The following is a 19,754-nucleotide window of genomic DNA, read 5'->3' as shown; positions in this document are numbered from 1 at the left end:
ATTTTGCCAAAAGAATGCACTGGTCATAGCAAACACACTCTTCCAACAATACAAGAGAAGACTCTACACATGGACATCAGCAGATGATCAATACCAAAATCAGATTGATTACATTCTTTGCAGTCAAAGATGGAGTTCTATACAGGCAGCAAAAACAAGACTGGGAGTTGATTGTGGCTCAGGTATGAACTCCTTATTATTTTCTAATCAGTCACCAAATCAAGAACATCTCCTGTCCATATCTCTGGACATCTTCCCCCATTTTATCTTTGCTTTCTTACTATTTCCAATCAGGATGCTTCCCAGAATACCCTTCAATATCAGGATAGAACTAGGATATAAACACCCCTATGCTTTTCATTTTTCCTCTGCTATTTTCTATATACTAAAAAATTCAGGTGAGATATGTTTCTCATATCTAAGTGTCCACCACCTTTCTGCCCTTTTGTCCCCTGTCTTTACTAAAGCAATATATTAATAACCTCATTAATATTTTCATCTAGAAGACTACAATGTCTTTGGAGCTTCTCCCCCCTTTCTGTTGTGTTCATTAGTAACTCTGAGTGAGGAAGGTTTGAGGTACCTCTCCACCTCCCACATATTCCAGCCCCTCTCATTAGCCACAGACAGATGCAGGGACTGACTGACTCGACTATAGGATATCATGAGGCCTCTCAAAGCCTTTGTTTTCTCATTCAGGAATTGGGATAATCATTGTTCCTACTTGGCTGTGGTGAGAATTGGATTAACCAGAGCATGTAAATTAGCACACTGTCTAGCACACTGCAAGTACTCAAGAAGTGCTGAATATCGTCATCATAATCACGATTATCTCCACGGGAGTTTGATAACACCTTGTTTCCTCTCCCCTGCAGAATACTTTACAGAATGGGTTCAGTAACATTCCAGTTCCAAGTTCTGAAAATAAGGAGCAAAATATTAAGCACGTTGGTTACAGTTATCTTCTAGTAAGGACATTTCTTTCTATGATTGCAGAATCCATTCTTATGTTGGTATTAAAGCAAACATATTACATTCTTAGGAAATTCTGGTTCTAAAAAATTTTAAATAAATAAACATCTAAAAGAGAGATTGACTTATGCTGTGAGAGAGACTGCATTTTACTTCTTCTGTAAACGGTCTTATAAAAAGTAATTTCAAAAGATATGTTCAAAACAGGAATGCCATCAGGGAAATGTTAGTGCAGATGGAATGATTTTAGAGCTCAAAGTAATTAAGAATTCTTGGCAAGAAGAAACTTTGAAAAAATAGAATCCAAATCTTTGCCCATAATAGTTTATTGCTGTACCTTTAATAAATTCTTACTAATACTTATTTATGATATACCAAAATTTTGGATAAAGACATATAATTGAAGGCTTTATATTCTGGGTACATTCATTTAAATTATTGATTGAGCCAGTGTCCTATTTTACAATGTTCTACTTTAGTGCAATAAAAATGAACTATTTGGTATATCATTAAGGATGACAACAAGTTCTGGAATTGCTAAGTATTTGGAATAAAAAGAGAGTCTACCTAATAATGAGATAGTTGATTGGCTCAGAAAGTCCTTTAAAGTTTCTTACACATTTGTGTTATCAATTAGGTTTCTGATGACTAACTGAATTGTGTGAGCACCTTTGGTTAAAGGTAAATACAACTCCAACCAATAAAAAGTAACACTTTGCTTAATGAAAAAAATGAGAATAAATGGTATGTTAAAGTAAATCATAATATACAGGGATTCAAAGCACCAAAATAGAAATTATTGTCATTATAAACTAAAATCTCTACTAAATGTTGTGTCCAAGAAACTATTGACTCAAATCTACAAAATTTAATAACTAGCCATCCTTTATTGACTTATTTATTCAAAACTATGAATATCAACTATATGCCAAAACTCACACTAGTTGTTGCACACCCAAATGTTAAAAGAAATATACATGGGATCTGTTCAAGAAGCCGGAAAATCAATGAAGTAGACAAAACAAAAAATTATGTGGTTTACTTTCAATTTGAAACTTTAAAACCTTGAAATAAACAAAGAGAAATAAGTGTTACAGAATAATGGCGGAGTAGAACTTAGATAGGGTAGTACTAGTTTCAGAGGATATGACATTTATGGTGAGGCCTAAATGATTCCAGGAATGTGTCACAAGGAGAGAAATAAGGAGGAACTTTCCCACAAAGGCAACTACGTACATGCCAAGTTCCCAAAGTACTCATGCATCTCAAAAACAGGAAGGTCAGAGTGGTTAATAAATAAAGGGAAAGATGGATTGAAATGACTTTGGACAGGTAGCTACAAATCAGCTGACGCATATAAATAGTGGTTATATTTTAATCAGTATGCAGCAGGGACCCTTAAAGTCTGGAAGGGAGCAGTTAATAAAGACATTATACACTGACTTACTTCACAGCAGATATTGTTCTTCCTAAATCATAGACCAATTCAGGAGGCAATGAAAGGGAAGGAAGTTAGGGAAGAGAGGAGGGAGGATGGAATAGAAGTGAGAGACGAGGGGATTAAAGAAGAGATAAATACAGCTCTTGAAATTGATATCTAATTTGAGTATTCTTTTCCTAAGATTGGAAATCTTAGTTTGTAATCGATGGGCAGTTTTGTTCAACAAACTTTTATTGATCATTTAATATATGTCCAGAATTTCCCAATTGATAAAGACTTAATGTGATTGGATTGATAATACAATAATGGAAATAACAGATGAAGGATATGGAAAACAGGAAATCTCTTTGGTGCAGAGTCAGGTAACTGTTTCAGTTGGAAACCAATCTCATTCATTCATATGAAGACTATTTTGTATGGTGATCACATGAAATCATGGACAAGGTTCTACATTCTGAGGTGTGTAGAGTTGAGCCAAATCTACATCCTTTCCTCAAAGCACTCACATCCAATGGAAGTAAGACAATTATAATAGAGCCAAACAAGGATCTGCAGGATTCTGAAGGTCCTTTCTATCTGTTACACAGGATATGCAGCTTCATTCATTGATCCACAACAAAATGCACTGCCAAGTATCACCAACATGTCTGCTCCAGAATATCGCCGTTTTACAGAAATTTTTTTAAATGTGAAGGAAACTAATATATGCTATGTACCTACTTCATGTCAGATAATATGCTGGGTGGGGTTTCTTTTTATTTCCATTCATAGCAACTTTATAATAACCACCACTCTTCCTTTTTGAGAGGAAACAAAGGCTCATACAGTACATGCAATTTGCCCAAATTCAACTACCTATTAGGGGTTTCCAGGTTGCAGTAGGGCCCTGGGTCAGGAAGATCCTCTGAAGAAGGGAATGGCAACCCACTCCAGTATACTTGCCCGGAGAATCCCATGGACAGAGGAGGCTGGTGGGCTACAGACTACAGGATCGCAGAGTCGAACACGGAGTGACTTAGGACTCATGCACACAACTAGCTATTAAGCAGCAGAGAAAAAATGTGAATGTTTCATTGCTTTTAAAGCCTGTTTTCTCCTAATCTTGATTATCCCTAAATCTTTACTTAGTGAGAAAAATATTTTATCTCAGGAAAATGGCACATGTTTTGATGCAAATTTTAGAACAATAAGTTTGATGGCAGAAATAGGAAGATGTTCAAAAGATAGAGTTAAGTGGAACAAAAAAAACATACTGCAGGTTAAAATATATCAATAGATAATAACCTCCAAATCAAAACCAATCAACAGGAGGACTGAAACTGAAAAGGATTTAATGGTTTTATACAGAACTGATAAATAAGTTTCCCTCTCAAAAAGCAGGGAATTAAGAAGTGGAAAGAAAAGTCTCATTTAGTACTCTGTCCAGTTAGATTTTTAGCAAGAACGAATCCATGCATCACAGATGGAATAAAATAAAATGAATACACCTGTAAATAAACTCCTGTTGTTTTCATTAAAATAACTGGGTGATAAGGAGAGCAGTGTGGTTTCATGTGTGTAGCAGAGCATTTGGAGACAATTGTTTCCTTCATTCTGTGCACACTGTCTCTGAAGTTTTGCTAGATAAAGAGATAAACTGTCAAATAACAGAATTGATGGTGGCAGAGCTTTTCATGCTGCCGTGGCAGTCTGAGACATTACCGTAGATAAATTCAGACTAAAGATTCTTGGTCATTACAGGATTCCCATAGAGCAAGTCACAGATGCCAGCCGTAATGTAGCTGCCAGTTTCTGCTCTGAGGTCAGGATTCTTGCTTTTCGACTTTATGCTTAGACCTTTTGCAGCAGCAATATAAATCAAAAGACCCTTGTTTCACCCACAAGGTTAGCACAGACTCTTACCTTTCCCAATGTTTGCCAAGCACTCCCTCAGACTTAGTTTTTATACACCCCTTGAGAGGTCTGGTGTGCTGTTTCCATGGCTACTTTTTCTGAAGAGTTCTTTTGGCAAAGGTACAACCTGTGTGACTCAGATTTTTTTCAGATGTTTCAGTAGAACTAAGGGCATCTTTGTGAAGAGGCTGTGATTGCCAATGAACCGGACATATTGTATGTTCTGGATTTGATACTTACATTAATATCAGTTTTTTTTTTTCTTTTTCAAAACCTTTTCCTAAAATATTTACTTTTGGATCAAAAGGTACCTGCATGATTACAGGGAGTAGATCTCATGATATGGAAGGAAAAACTGTGACCGAGAGTCACCAAGTATGTTCAGTTGATAAAACATAAAAGTAGAATTGCCAGTTCCTAACTCCTACTTTAGTGCACTGTTCACCCACATTGCATTACCCCTATGTGAGTCTTTTTGGACAGGGTCTACTTATCCTGAGTCATCAAACATCACACCATCATGAATCCAAAAGAGATGCACCTTCACAGTCCACCTAGTTGTGAACTGAATGTGTTTCTCCAGCATTCATAAGTTGAATCCTTAATTCCCAATGTGATGATATTTGGAGACGAAAACTTTGGGAGGTAATTGAGTCATGAAATAGAACTCTGATGATGGGAGATGAGAGAACTTTCTTCACTTCCTTCTGATATGTGAGGACACAGCAGAAAAGTATCCATCTGCAAACTAGGAACCCAATTAACCAGCACCTTGATATTGAACTTCTCAGCCTTTAGAACTCTGAGGGATAAATTTCCATTAAGCCATTCAGTCTATTTTTTAATAGCAGCCTGAACTAAAATATATCCAGATCAATAGACTTCTTATATATGATTGAGTAAGGAAAGAATAAGGTGTTATTCTCTTTAACACCACACAACAGAAATTTAATTCCCCTTTAGATATCTTTCTTTTTCTCATTTTTAGTTCCTGAATGTTGCATGGAGACATTAGTTTCATGTAAACATGGGTGTGATTGACTCTGAATTCAAATCACTCTTTGCCTGTTGGATAAGCTGAAATGGTAAGCCAGGAAGAGCTCAGAATTTTTCTATCTACTCTTTTACTGTTAATCTGGAGAATACATAAACAATTAGGTAGAAACCATTCAATAAAGAAGGGGAAAAAAAGCAAGATGAATAATAAACCAGCAGAAATTTAGTCCTGAAATTTAGAAAAGCAGCATCATGAGCAAGGGAATTTACAAACATTTTTAGGGCATGGTAATTTCTTATATGTTTGTGTGTGTGTGTGTGTGTGTGTGTGTGTGTGTGTATAAAACATACATGCAAGCCCATGATCAAATGTATCTGGGAAGCTTGCAATTTCACTTTGAAGTATATAATAAACATTTCCATAATATCAAAGAAAAAAATGTATTTCACTTGTTTAATTCAGGATGTCCCAAACTTATTTGAGCACAGAACTTGTCTTTCTTCCTTTAACATTCAACATTATCCCGCAGAATGCTTTGGCCCTAAAGGAGAGCAAGTTGAGGATGGTGCCCTATAGTTTTTCAGCTCACTCTAATCATTAAGACCTATGAGCTGTCTCTGCTTGCTTACAGAGCCTGTCATTTTGTTTTAAAACAAATATTTTAATCACAATCTCCTGTACAGTTGTCTTCTAACCATAACATAGCCACGTAATGAGTGCTCGCATGCACACACACTCTAAAACATCCAAAATAACTAAGACCAAGCAGCGAGATAAGAGGACACGACCCTGGGTATCAGGAGACCAAGAGGCCAGGCCAGACGAAATATAGGAATTTTGGGAATTCTGACATCTGAACATTAAGGTGGCAAGAACAAAGTTTAAGCATAGTTGGTAAAAACAAATAGCTTAAATAAATATGAATGAGATGAAAGTTTACACTAGAGTTAAACTAAATAATGGGTAGTCATTGAATATTAAGGTCATTTCCAAGAAGATAATATCCTGAGACACAGATTGCTAAATATAAGTTTAAATCTATAAGTTTAAATATAAGTTTAATTTTTATAGAGACAAAAGATATTTGAGTGTACTAATAAATGTTTTCTGCCACATTTAAAAATTATATTGTGAAAACATGTTTCTAAAAAAATTATAATCTTTAATTCCACGTTTAAAAATTTGTGAATCTACTATAAGATGTAAATATATGATAGCTCAAAATTGCCTGTTTCTTAGTTTTGGCTGGAAAGTAAAGGTTGCTAATAGTAAAAATTTATAATTAATTTATAAAAGTAGAACTACTAGAAATAGTAAGAATGAAGTAAAGCAACTTTGTATGCAAAGTATGGGAAGAAAATGGGACATAAGTTTATATAAAGTGTATGCAAGGAATATAGCATGTGTTTTTGTAATGAAAAATGAGTAATGCCATCCAAAATAAAATGATTGGCTATTCCAGATTAAAAGGAAAAAGAATAAGAAAAATTCTAAATGGATGTAGAATTTTTTCAGAAGATTTGTGGAGAAGAAATTATATTGTGAGGCCAAGGCTTGCTAAGTTTTTCATTTTCATATCACATTTAAGGAGCTCAATAATGTACTGATACAAAACTAGACTTTAATTTTCTCTTTGTTTAAGCCATAAAATTTTGCAGATTATTGATCCACTGTTAGTAAAAGTTTATAAAGGGTTTTTCTTTATGTAGATGTAATCTGCCTAGGAAAACAAAGACTCTGCACTTTAGAAAATATTTGCTGTGTTCTATATAGTCTTTATTAGGTCTTTGATTACTTAGAAAAGCTAAGTCATTTCAGTATTAAATAAACCAAGATTTTTTTTTTTTAACAAGCATGTAACTTTCTGTATTTACAATGCATATCTTCTCATTTTCACTCTGGCTAAAGATATAACTATTGTTTCACAGTGACTTATGCTCCTATTTGATCAAACGTTTTAAACCTATTGGCATTTCAGGCAAATGTCCCCAAATAATTTTGAATGAAATCTTTTCAAACTTGCACTAATTTTGGGATTTTCCAGAGGGCTCCTAGAAAATCTCAAAAGTTGTACTTTCTCCTTATAAAAGAGAAATGTTTATTAATATTTAGGTATCTGATGTGAGTAGCAGACTCACTGGAAAAGACCCTGATGCTGGGGAAGATTGAAGGCAGAAGGAAAGAGGGCGACAGAGGATGAGATGACTGGATGGCATCACCCATGCAATGACATAAACTTGGGCACACTCCAGGAGATGGTGAGGGACAGTGAAGCCTGGAGTGCTGCAGTCCGTGGGGTCATGAAAACGTGGACACAACTTGGCAACTGAACAACAAGAAGACGTATTTGATGCTAAATTGTCAAATAGTGATGTTTAACCTCCTTAGATTATATTTATATGACACGCGTGAAAGTGTTAGTCACTTAGTTTTTTCCGACTCTTTGAGACTCCATGGACTGTAGCCTGCCAGGTTCTCTGTCTGTGGGATTCTCCAGGCGAGAATACTAGAGCCGGTTGTCATTCCTGGGGATCTTCCCAACTCAGGAATCAACCCGTCTCCCACGTTGGCAAACAGATTGTTTACTGTCTGAGCCACTATGGAGTCTTCTTCTATTTACATAGGTTATGTTATTAATATAAGCAATTTAGAAATTATATGAAATTCCTAGAATTCTGATATGGTCTGGTATAATGTTATCAGTAATAATTCCAACTTTTATCTTAAAATATCTGTATATCACAAATGCAACCAAGTTTATTCATCAACTGCATCCTTTTTTGTGTGGGTATGAATTACCAACAGATCATTAACCATGGATATTTTAAAGTCTTTTGCCATTCATAGTTATAGTTTTGGGCTTCCCTAGTGGCTCAGACAGTAAAGAATCTGCCTACAATGAGGAGGACCTGGGTTCAATCCCTGGGTTGGGAAGATCCTCAATTCTTCTCTGAAAGTGCTTATAATCAACCATAGGCAAATATGCTTCATCTTCAAAGATATTCATGGAAAAACCCTGACAGTACTGTAGAACTCATGTTTCTGATCACTTTAAGATTGCAACAATGAATTAGGTAAGGATTTCTAAAACTAATGGAAAACTGATTCATAAATCTGCTAACCCAAGATAAAACAAAACAAGAATTACAAGAGACTGAAAGTACTGATGAAGATAATTATAATTTTCATGACTTTATTCAAAACATTCCTGGCTCTTTAATGTTTTGTTTTCCAGATTTAAAGAACTCTTTTTTTTCTCCTCTCATTTAAGCTATCTATAACTTACAGCAATATGGCAAAATATACTTTTGTCAACAACAGTTGAAACATTTGTTATTCTCTCTCCCTGATCTCTCCAGAATTCAGGAACTCTTATTAAATATTCTTGCTTGTCTTGACAATATATGTACTTACATAAGTTCAGTAAAAATCTGTACTCCTTGTATAACAGAACACAACTAGACAATTTCTGAGCCTGCATTCTTTGCCTAAACAGACTTTCAAGGTCTAATCTGAGATTCCTTATTACTAAACAATTTAAAGAACTGAGGTTGACCTTATAACAGCAGTAAAGTACTTTAGATATGACCTAAGCTTTGACGGAAAAGTCATTCAAGAAAATGCATAGACTATTTTTTAAATATTTATGTAAACAATTAAGCCAAGTTTAGTGGGACCAGTCTCACTTTACAAACAAATTGCTTTTACAATAAATATCTTTGATAAAAATGTGCCAACTGTAAAAAAATGCATTTCTGTAGATAACTCTAGTGTACCCATTATCAGATTCTAATCCTATTAATTGTCTTTGAGGCTTTGTAATCTACTTGTAAATTTAAGAGAAAGGACCACAACAGACCATATGTAGACAACCTCATGCCTGTTGCTATATGGGTCATTTAAGAGAGTTCACCAGAATGCTCTATAACATCTGATACAGTCAAACTGCAAACCAGGAAAATCCATCAGATGAAACTGCCATCCTCGTGCCACCATGTAAGGATGATTCAAACTCAAATCTAGAAAATATTCTCAAATGGCTGCTCCCCATATTCAGAAACTGAATTAATAATTTACTTGAACTTTAACCTTTCCTAACCTCTTAACCTTTCTTTAAAATTAACCTTTGTTTTTCTTTTGCTGCCAAAGAAATGCTTCTCATTAAATTACCTGATTTCCCACACATATAGAGGTCTAACTTAAGTAGAAGTTCACTTACAATGCCACCTCCTGAAACAAAAACATCCATATGTTCATCTCCTAAGTGGTCACCAGGATATGTGATTGCTAACACAGCATGTTTTGCCTATGTATATAACGCAGATAAATCGGAACCCAAATACACACACATTATCCAAAAGGAAAAAGTCGTGAAACCTATATCTTAATAAAACCCATTTGATTTATTTAATTGGTTGAATCTTGGCTTCTGCAAATCTCTGTTTTGGGAAATTGTTTGATTCTTGGCTATTATTCTCCATATAGTCATCCATGTTTACCTTTCCAGTGCATTGTATCCTCTCAAGGGCATTTTAAAATGCCTTTCAGCAGCCACTCACATATCAAACAATATCCATGAGGACTAGGCAATAGGAAGGACTCAATGATCTGACTACCCACATTCATGATGACACGAAATCATTGGTAATGGAGACTACATGACTCTCCATCCTGACTACTGAACTAACAGAAATAGCAAACATATGATTTTTTAGCATGACTCCATTAACAGTGGAAATGCAAATTAACACTCTACTAGTTGGTTACACTCTAAACTTGCTGAGAGAATGAACAAAAGGGGAAAATTATTCAAATTAAATACAAAATGGAGACTAGAAATGAGAATTCCCTGAGCAGACAAAAAAACCATGTCAATAGAATTAAGTCTTATTTCATGAATAAAAACAATATTTAGGTTACTTTTTGTAAACACCTCTGAAAATTGTAAAAGAAATGTAAGACATCTTCCTAAAAATTGTACAAGATAAACAATTTTAATCAATATCCTGCCATTTGGAAAGCTCCCATTGTAATAACCAATCATTTCAAAGGTTAACAGTTACCTCATTTTCACTTTATAAGCCATCTTATAACAATACCTTGCCCCCGAGCTTCATGAGAAACGCCTTGCCCCTGAGCTTCATGAGAATCTTTGAATCTTAAAACTCCCAGTTTTCAAACTGTCCTTAAATATATAATACCTTGTGTTGAATTTATTATTTATTACTTGGTGGTTTTAATTGTACTATTCCTTGATTTTTGACACCCCCAATTCCATAAAGTTCTTTGCACTAAGGAAGGGGGAAGCACGTACTTTTGTGAACAACTAGCTTTCTTTGCATGGATATTGATATTAATACTATTCAGGCAAGAATACTGGAGTGGAGTAGCAATCCCTTCTCCATGGGATCTTCCCAACCCAGGGATGGAACCCAGGTCTTCTGCTTGCAGGCAGATTTTTTACCATCTGAGCCACCGGGGAGGCCCAATAGTATGTATTAGCTTCTCATTGCTGCTGTAACCAGTTCCTATCAGCTTAGCGCCTTAAAACAACACAACTTTACTACCCTACACTTCTGGAAGACAGAAGTCCAAAAAGAGTCTCACTAGGCTAAAATCAAGGTGCTGGCAGGGGCTGTGTTTCTTTTTGGTGACTTTAGGAGATAATCTATTTTCTCACGTTTTGCAGCATCTAGAGGCTTCTGACATTCCTTGTGTTTATTCCAAGTGTGGCTCCCTCCCATTTTCAAAGCCAGTAACATTGGGCAAGTCCTCCTCTTCATGGCCATCTCTTTGGTGTTCTCCTTTCTGCCTCCTCCTCTACTTATTAGGACCCTTGTGATTACCTTGGCCCACTTGGATAACCCAGGATAAGCTCCTCCATCTTAAGGTCAGGGAATTACCAGCTTTTACATGTCTGCAGCCTTAATTCCCCTCTGCATAACAACCTATCTGTTCACAGGTTCCTAAGATCCGGACATGGACATTTTTAGGGGCCATTATTCAGCCTGTGCTGTGCTTAGCCTCTCAGCTGTGTCTGACTCTTTGAGACCCTGTGGACTGTAGCCTTCCAGGCTCCTCTGTCCATGGGGATTCTCCAGGCAAGAATACTGGAGTGGGTTGCCATGCCCTCCTCCAGGGGATCTGCCTAACCCAGGGATTGAACCCAGGTCTCCGGCACTGCAGGTGGATTCTTCACCATCTGAACCACCAGGAAAGCCCATTGTTCAGCCTACCACATAGTTACACAAAGATTAGTCACAATGGCACTTATTAAGTACTTACTGTCTATAAGAACCATTGTATAGAATAATTTATTTAATCCTTACAATAGCCCAATCAAGTAGATATTTTTATCACCGTTTTATAAATTAAAATACCAAGGGAGAGATGTTCAACAGCCTTGTATTTAAAGTCATGGAGCCAACGAAGGAAGAGAACAGGATTCAAACCCACTCCTGTCTGACTCTAAAACTCTTTGTTTTAACCCAAAACGTCTTTCCCATCAGATCTTCATTCCTTGCCTCATACTTTTTTTTGACAAAAATGAAACCACACAATTCTCTCCTTTTAAAATTCTTTTACATTTTTAATTGGTTGGGAAAAAATTCAAAGAAGTAACATTTTGTGAACAGTGAAAATGATCAGAAATTCAACTTTCAGTGCCCGTGAAAAAGGTTTTATTGGAAAATGGTTTGCTTGTTTATTTATGTGTTATCTATGCCTGCTTTTTTACTAGAGTAGCAGGGTTAAGTCTATGGGACATATACTGTAATGCCCACAATCTGGTCTTTTAAAAAAAAAAAAAAAAAAGTTTGCTGACCCCTATTTTTCACCAACACTGCTAATATCAGCTCTTCATTGGTGGCAGAGCCCAGACAGAGTTCACTGACCTGAGGAAGTAGCATTATCGTGTGGAGAGATTGATATTTCACTCATACCCCTGCAGGTAAAATTTTTGAAAATGGAAACAGTATTGAACACCTTCCTTGTAATCTTTCTCTGGTCTGTGAACAAGGAGTGATCTAGACTTTATCCTTAGAACTATCTACTCTGTCCAAGCACTGGATGAAGGGTATTTTATTTATAATATCATTTACTCTTAACTCTGAGAAATATTACTATACCCATTTTACAGATAAAGCAACTGAGACACAGAGAATTTAACCCATTTGCTACAGATCCCAAGTGGCTGAAATCTAGAATTTTTTTCTCAAAACAAAGGCTGTGGGTCTGTTCTCTAGATAACACTCGCACATTGCCTATACCCTGTATTCCATAATAAAATACAGTGAACAAGAATTCTCAAATTATGTTTTTCATTGTTTCCACCTGTGACTCTAAAAAATGTTAAAATAAATAGGGGTATGTAAAAACTTTAAATACCCTCTTGTATGCATATCTTTCACTACCAAGTGAGGAATCCTATACTGCAGTGTGAAGCAGGACCAGAGCAACATCGAATCCTCCTTTTTTCCCCACAAAAATGGGACAGAAGGGGCTGCAATGGCTGAAGTGAAGGAGGGTCCTTCAGAACTGCAAATTAAATGTGAAGTACTTTGCCAATTGACTCCCAATCGATTATTCCAAGTGTTTGTGCTGCTGAGAATGGGATTTCTCCCAGGGACTCTGAAGAGTGGTGCTTAATTATTCATCATGAAATTTAATTTCAGAGCTTGTAATCATGTAACTGTTTAAAATGGAATTTGTCACTGAAACAGGATGCAAGAAAATATAGGATTATTTAACATCTACTCATCTCACTTCAAGATCAGTTTAAAATTGTGTGTGTTTCATGATTTCATGATGGCAATCACATAAGGGCCATGTAAGCTAAACCCTTACATGTTTTCTGCTAATTTGGTTGATTTAGGTCATTTTCTATCATGAACTGGAAAGGATATTACAGATTAGGGGATGTAGATATAAGATTTTTCTTTTCTCCCAAAGGTCCAGCTTTACAGAAATACAATTAACTTGTTCTAAGCCATTCCTTGAGATGCTTAGAAAAATATTAGCTGATAAATTGAGGCTAAGGTAAGAGATGAGGAAAGACACTAACTGAATTAAATAAGGATGAAGTGACTCAGATTAGTTTTTTTTTTTTTTTAATTTTTTTTTATTTTGTGTACTTTCTTTCTTTTTTTTTTTTTTTATTTTACAGTGGGTTTTGTCATACATTGATATGAATCAGCCATAGAGTTACACGAATTCCCCATCCCGGTCCCCCATCCCACCTCCCTCTCCACCCGATTCCTCTGGGTCTTCCCAGCGCACCAGGCCCGAGCACTTGACTCATGCCTCCCACCTGGGCTGGTGGTCTGTTTCACCACAGATAATCTTAAACAGAGGCAAAAAGTGCTTTTCAACGTTACAGTATCAAAGATTACTGAGGAATACTTTCATCAGAAATCTGGTCCTGGGTTTGGCTATAAACAGAGAGAGAGTGAGGCATCCCACATAGATGCCTCAGAATAGCCTGCCTGGACACAGATGACCAAGACCCAAAACCATTTCCTCATCATGTTAATGAAAATGGAGTTTGCCATAGCTTGTCACTAAGTTCTGTCCCACTCTTTGCGACCCCATTGACTGTAGCCCACCAGGCTCCTCTGTTCATGGGATTTCCCAGGCAAGAGTATTCGAATGGGCTGCCATTTCCTTCTCCAGGGAAGCATTTTTTAAAATTGCCACTACAACATAAATAAAATGCTCTCTGAATGTGGAGGTATTAGTGACTCCCTCGTGCCTGACTCTCTGCGACCCCATGGACTGTAGCTGGCGAGACCCCTCTGTCCACGGGATTCTCCAGGCAAGAACACTGGGGTGGGCTGCCATGCCCTCCTCCAGGGGATCTCTCCAACCCTGGGATTGAACCTGGGTCTCTGGCATTGCAGGCAGATTCTTTACCATCTGAGCCCCCAGGGAAGCCCAAAATGCTCTCAAAGAGTAATGAAATAACTACCATTAAAAAGAAAACTTGGCAGTTGCCTAATAACCAATTGCAAAAGCTAAAAATAGCTAATTTAAGGTGATACTATGATTTGCCATTATCTGAGGTGATATGGTTCAATGAATGACACTGCAAAAAAAAAAAAAAAAAAGAATAAACATTTTGTCCTATTGGGCATTCTCTAATCTATTTCCACATAGCAGTGAAGTTGACCTCAAGGAACAAACCAACTCCCATTTTAGTTTAAACAAATTCAGTGTTTTGTTTTGTTTTGTTTTGTTTTTTACATGGCTAGTGATGCCCTGGATGACCTGGAATATTTGACATCTCATCCTTGTCTCATGCTACTGTGTCCTCAACTTTTCGGCTTCTCTTGAATGCTTCAAAGCCTATTATTTTTCCTTTTGTCCCAACTTTTAAGCTTTTTCATATACTGTTGCCACAGCCTGAAAAGTCCCAGCCCTCATCACATGACTGCCTTCCCTCTTCTGGGTTACAATGTGAATGTCAGTTTCTAGTAAGGTCACTCCTTTAGCGCATCTAAAAGTTGTACTACCCTCCATCCACTTTTCTCCATCACTGCACCTTATTAATGTCAGAGCACTTATAACAGTTTATAAATACATCTATGTGTCTAATAACTTACCTAGTATCTCTTATCTCAAATTTGATTGTAAGTCTCACAAATTTTTGATATTGCCTGAGGTATGAAATAACAATTTGTTGAAGAAACTGACAAAATACCTCTCTCCGTCTCCAAACCACTCCATTAACGTACATGAATGGGCAGTTGGCTAAATTCACGCCTTTAGATGCAGTTTTAAAATTAGTAATCACATTCTGAATAATGTAATGAAAGGTATTATAATGTATTAGGTAATACAACAATATGATGAAAAATAATATAATTTATTTCTCCAAAGTTTATTAAGCACAATTCATAGACGCTCTACTTTATTCTAATAGTTAAATGAGATGTACAAGTTTCAAAATACAATCTCTATCAATAAAAAGCTTGAAATTTTATCAGAGCAACCCCTATACTTTATAGGTACTAGATAAACAGATATATAAGATAATTAAATAAAGTGTTGAAATAGTAAGGAACTAAAAGTGATTGTCAAAGGATTTAAAAGACTTGAGATAGGATATTAATTTGTTTAAGCATACAGGAAAGAAAAGCCCCAAGGAAGAATATTTTAGCTGGGAATGCAAGCACAAAGAATGACATAAAAGGAAAGACTAGCATGCCATGTAGTAAAGAAAAAAAAGAAAGAAGGACAATCAGCCAGGTTTGGAGATTATCTGTGGGAAGTAATTTATGTGGGTTTAGGTTGAGACTGTAACCTAATGGAGGGATATTAATGCTAGATCGAGTGGGTCAGTGTGAGTTCTTAGCCAACAAGTTGTCACTGTTGATGTAAGAGAGATGATAAGATACAACTGAGGTTTTAGGGGAATCACCCAGCAGGACCTAATGGGGAACAAAATGTTCTCTGTAACAAGACAAAAGAGATAACTGAAGCAATGCATAAAAGACGGTAATGAAGATGGACAAAAGTAGGAAACATTGAAGGTTATCAGTAATTCCTTTCATCTGAAAACAGGAGATTTTATCCTGTTGGAATAAAAGACTTAGAAATTTTAAGACACTTACAAATTGAAGTTGTAACTTTTCTTATCATAAGAACACTTAAATAATAAGACATTATTTTAAGGGAAAGTTGATTCAATTTGAATAACCAAATGGTAAACTAACTTAACTTCTGACAAGCATTCCTCACACATTCACTACTGAAGTTTTTATCAGCTAGAATGAACTTCTAATCAACGGACATTCAAAATAAAATAAATGAACCAGGAGTTTGGATTCAATTTTCCTTAACCCAGAATGCTTCAGTTTTTCTTTTGGACAAAATTGGCTTAAAAACTTTGGCCCTGTGAATAATAGAAGCTTTCTTCACTTGGCATTATTCTCAGATGTCACTTCATACCTCTTTAATTTATACCAAATTCGAAGTCTTTGAGAAGCTAAGCATATAGGTCTTTTTAATGAACACAAGCTAGGAGGGAACACAGTGCTCTTTTGAGAAATTAGAGCAGAACTCTTTGAACCTTTTTCCCCCTTCATCTTGCCTGGTTTTATAAGTTTTGATTCTATTTCAATCTTTTAGTGTGTAAAAATTATTTGCATAAAGTCATCTTCAAGAAAAATTGCTCTCGGGTCTTAGAAAAAAGTCTGCTACATCATCTTAAAGCATCTTAAAAGTCACAGAAAAAAAACAGAAGCCCCAAAATTGATATTGACCCCATTCAGCAAAATCTCTTTTATCATCTATGCATTATAGACATTTAGAGGTCTGCTTTTCACAATAGATCACAATGTCAGCAAAGCACATTATTGCTTATTCCTTTCAAAAATAATGCACTACCAATTTTAATAAAATGTATTGGCTTTCCTGCCTATCTTAAAGGTAATTCCAGTCTTCTGAAGCACATTTGAAAAATACAGAAAAACATAAACAAGAAGAAAATTATTTGTGATCTCATCACCTAACTTTACCACTTTGTCTGACTCTATCTAAATTGGAATCACACTGCACATTCTACTGTATAACTTGATTTTTTCACTTGACAATACATAATAAACCCTTGTCATGCTTTTAAATACACCTCTCAAACATGCTTAATGGCTGTCTACCATTAGTGGAAGCATATTTTATTTTACTAACCAGCTATTGTAGCAGCTTTTTGACTTTTTAATTATAAATAATATTATGATTAATATCTTTGTGTAAAAACATTGTATATTTCTCTTTCTTTAAGGTGAATTTTTAGGATTGAAATTGCAGGGTCAAAGGTATTTCTATTTTATGCACTTTTAGTACATTTTGCCCAGTTGCCTATTATTCATAGAAATATAATTTCAGGTATCATCTATAGCCACTCATTTGTGACTAATGAAGCTTCGAATTGTGGTGCTGGAGAAGACTCTTGAGAGTCCCTTGGACAGCAAGGAGATCAAACCAGTAAATCCTAAACGAAATAAACCCTGAAACTCATTGGAAGAACTGATGCTGAAGTTCCAATACTTTGGCCACCTGATGCGAATAGCCAACTCATTGGAAAAGGCTCTGATGCTGGGAAAGATTGAAGGCAGAAGAAGAGGGTGACAGAGGATGAGATGGTTGGATAGCATCACCAGTTCAATGGACATGAACATGGGCAAACAGCAGGAGATAGTGAGGAGCAGGGGGCCTGGTGTGCTGCAGTCCATGGGGCTGCAAAGACTCGGGCACAACTCAGCAACTGAACAACAACAACAACAACACATGGCATTTAAGCTTTCATTTGCTTTGCCATTTTGCCCTTTGAGCTGGTCATCAGTACAAATTATCTTCTGTTGGGGTCATATACATATTCTGGGATATGAAAGCAGCTAGGTTCAGCTTCCTGCTTGCTTCTGTTGAGGAGAATCAGTGGGCTCATGATGCAATATGATATTGTGAAGGTAGTCAAGGACAAGATTATCAAGGGACGATTGGGCAGTCACTGAAGAATGCTGAGTGTGTGGGTGTACATGTGTGCACATACATGTGTATGTTTATTTAAGGTCCATTATTTTTACATGTGTAGGACTGGGCATATATGTTACTAACAAGTATGCACCAGTATGCATCAGTCAGTTTGCAAAAGTGCAACCATACATGTTGTTGCAATACTGACATAATTTCATTATTAGAAGTAGTTGCTATCGTGTGCCCAACTATCTTCCTGCCATTTGAGTGCGTAGTCCTGACTTTATACCAGAATCAAGCAAAAAAAAAAAAAAAACTATACATGGTATCACAGTGGGCTTCCAGAATGCTGTTCCAGCACTACAGCCAGCATCTATTCTTTTAAGTTGATGCCTGTCTAGTAGAAATTGTAGATATTTTTTTTAGACAACTCCTTCCCAATGAGATAATTCTTAAGAGAGTTTTCATAGTTCTTAAGGAAAGAAGTAACAGCAACTTGTTCCACTTTGGTTAGGGTAAGGGTAGTCAAGAAAAAGGGAAATAGAAAAAGTTGATTTAGGAATCAAAATCAGAGATAAATTGGATTATTTTGAATGAAGTAATTGGATGAAGGTGGTTACTTTGAAATGGTGGCCAAAGAAGGCTTCTTCCCATTGTTGACATGTAAGCTGAGCTCTGAATGAAAAAGGAGCATGAGGAAGAATATTTTTGGCAAAGGAAGAATAGTTATAAAGCCTGAAAGGTGGACATGAGCAGGAGGGAAGGGGGCAGGGCACAAACTTTATAAAAATGACATAGCCCTAGTATAGAACATAAACTAATTAGGACCAAATAAGTCCAAATTGGCAGACGACTTCCACTAGAATTTGAGCCTCAATAAATGTTCATCATAACATGTCAGCAAGCTAAATGATACACTCATCAGTGCCATGACAGTTCTGAGGTGAACCATCAAAGACAAAAGAGTGAGTGGTCGTCCAGTTCCTGGAAATCCCCACCCCTTCTCTGAAATAGTGGAACAATTGGCCCACTCATTAGCCTACAAAATTAACCAGCCCATAAAAACTAACAGGCCATATTTCAAGGCCACTCTCTTCTTCTGAAATGGCCCATACTCCCTCTATAGAGTGGTTCTTTCTAAATAAATCCATTTCTTACCTATCACTTTGTGTCTCACTAAATTCTTTCTGCAATGGGACATCAAGAACCTGAGCTGAACTCAGATGCATGATCAGTCCTGAAATCAGATGCATGATCTCAGTTGGAAGACTGTGGGTTTTGACTGAGTTTGAGTCCCAGCACGTGTGCATGCATGCTCAGCTGCTCAGTTGTGTCTGACACATTGTGACCCCATGGACTGTAGTCCGCCAGGCTCCTCTGTCCATGGAATTTTCCAGGCAAGAATGCTGGAGTGGGTTGCCATTTCCTTCTCCAGGGGATCTTCCCGAACAGGGATGAAATCAATGTCTCCTGCACTGGCAAGCGGATTCTTTACCACTGTGCCACCTGGGAAGCCCCCCACGTGGGTTCAAGTCCCAATCTGAGTTGCAGTTTCAGAAAGAGATTGACCCATTTGCAGACATCAAAGGAGAATAAAGCCACAGCATTCCAGAAAGTGGAGTGAAATGATGGGAGAGTGGAAGAAGAAAAGTTTAGCATGGTAGGAGATAAGTACATTCTTATGATGGCAAGAATGATTTTCCTCAGATAGGAAAGGAAGACACTTCTGCATGGCAGAAGGATTGGTCCAGCTGCATGTAGGTCACTAGATTTGACGTCAGACATTGAACAAACACTAACCTGATTTTAGTCAATTTTCCTATAGTCATGTACAGGTATGAGAGTCGGATCATAAAGAAGGCTGAGCCCTGAAAAATTGAAGCTTTTGAACTGTGGTGCTGAAGACTCTTGAGAGTCCCTTGGACTGCAAGGGGATCAAACCAGTGAATCCTAAAGGAAATCAACCCTGAATGTTCATTG

Source organism: Muntiacus reevesi, chromosome 12 (genome assembly GCF_963930625.1).
Source record: "Muntiacus reevesi chromosome 12, mMunRee1.1, whole genome shotgun sequence".
NCBI lineage: Eukaryota > Metazoa > Chordata > Mammalia > Artiodactyla > Cervidae > Muntiacus > Muntiacus reevesi.
The sequence above is the reverse complement of the archived record's forward strand: the minus strand, read 5'-3'. Positions refer to the sequence as shown.